Source organism: Triticum aestivum, chromosome 3D, assembly GCF_018294505.1.
Source record: "Triticum aestivum cultivar Chinese Spring chromosome 3D, IWGSC CS RefSeq v2.1, whole genome shotgun sequence".
Classification (NCBI taxonomy): Eukaryota; Viridiplantae; Streptophyta; class Magnoliopsida; order Poales; family Poaceae; genus Triticum; species Triticum aestivum.
The window spans coordinates 614,192,412-614,194,253 of record NC_057802.1 but is presented as its reverse complement, the minus strand read 5'-3'; the positions used below and the strand labels follow the sequence as shown (position 1 = coordinate 614,194,253).

Sequence of the window (1,842 nt, the reverse complement as noted above, 5' to 3'; positions counted from 1 at the left end):
CGCATCTTGCCGAGCCCGAGTCAACCTTTTGTTTGTACCCGAAAAAAAAACTTTTGTTTGTTCTTGCTGGATAGCCTCGCCAAAAAGGAGTTTTGTATTACCTTTTTGTTCTTATACATGATCTATCTTCTCTCCTCCAAGGTGAGCATTATACTGTTGCTTATTGCTTATCCTTTTTTTAGGATGCTTAATGCTTATCTTGATGCAGCGAGGTGAGATGCATACATATGGATTAAGGTACCAATAAATGTTTTATTATTGCAGCCAGCTACCACTATCTGTTTCCCTTCCTCCTTTTCTAAAAAAACAAAATCTGTTTCCCTTCCTGATATATGGTTTAGTTTGCTGGAACATGAACCTGAACCTGAACATAGCACTATTTCTGCCCCAAAGTACACTCTGATGGATCCATTATAGAAGTAGGAAGCAGGGAACTCTGGTCAGCTAGTGCCGCGTAATTGTACACAGATAACTCAGCATTACAGCTAGACCCAGGGTGGGGGAAAATGATGTGTCGGTTTTGCGGTCGAGGATTTGTTCTTTCTTTCCTGAGAAATTCTCAGGTGCACACCCGGCCAGAGATAGCTACATCCAAGAAAATCCTTTGACACGGTGCCCCTTGGGGAGTGGAAACTGTATCTGCACATATCGCCTAAATCACCGAGGGAGTGATGACACGAATCTGATCAATGTGGTAACCAATGTTGATGCTGCAGATGAGTGGCTCAAAATTCACACCTATATTTACATCCTACTTCAGCTGCGCCTTTCTGCGTATCCTTTTGTGTCTTCTGCTAACTTTGCCCATATGCTAGGCTCCATGTATCGTCTTGTTTATTTCTTTTTTTTCGAAAAGGGGGATCTTGTTTATTTCTTGATAGTTGAGAACCGTTGGATTGTTTTTTCTTTTCGCATCTTGAACTGAGCCGCTTATCATTTTGTCCACAAGCGACCAAAGGTTCCAGACAGATACAAGGAGGAGATCGCTAATTTTGTTGTGTACACAGACCATGCATCTGGAGTCTCTGCAGGAAGATGCATATGTAAAACTGGGGGTTTGAATACTAATATGGGTAGAAGATTTAAATCATATATTTATGCCTGGCTACTTTAGTCTAGAACCAATTTGAGTAGTGATAACCAACCAACCTACTTGCTGCCGTCCAAGTTTAACTGTATCAACATATATGTGTCATCATGTTTCTATAACACGCCTTTACCTATTTTCTATCATCTGGTTAACCAACTCGAATTCTTCTACTATTTTTTTCACAAACATAGTATACAATTACGTGAATTACAACACATATAAGAGACATCCACGGACAATAAAATCTGATTTGAGAAATAAGCACAACGGGGCGGTGGCGCAGTTGGCTAGCGCGTAGGTCTCAAAGCTAAAATATGCGAGTGATCCTGAGGTCGAGGGTTCGAGCCTCTCTCGCCCCATAATTTTTTTTGCTTTGGCTTTAAATTATTTCCCTTTTGGCTCCTAGTTAAAATGTAATATGTCTGAACTTGTTTAGACTCTCCTGTTGCTTAGCTCGTATGCAACCACGAAACTTCTTGCCATCTTTTTTCGTACGATGGATTAGGCAGGCGGTACTGCAATCAAAAGATAACGGTACATCAAAACTAAAGATTAGAAAAAGATAACGGAACAACACCTAGAAAGGAAAAAACTTCAGGCCATGCTCCCACGGTTCTTGTACCAAATCCAGTCCTTGGTGCCTTCTTAAGTTCTTATGTTTTGCCGTCGAGTTAAATATATATAACCCCCTAGACATTCAGATTTCGACCATATCACCCCCTCAATTCAAAAACCGGGTACTTAATCCTCCA

The 1,842-nt window shown here is 40.8% G+C and overlaps 1 non-coding gene across 1 annotated transcript; it reads left to right on the top strand.

Annotated features, from left to right (window-relative positions):
- The first annotated feature begins 1,358 nt into the window (after positions 1-1,358).
- On the top strand, positions 1,359-1,449 carry TRNAL-CAA (transfer RNA leucine (anticodon CAA)). The gene is given in 2 exon segments: positions 1,359-1,396; positions 1,414-1,449. It is a non-coding gene; the product is annotated as a tRNA-Leu (tRNA).
- The last annotated feature ends 393 nt before the right edge of the window (positions 1,450-1,842 follow it).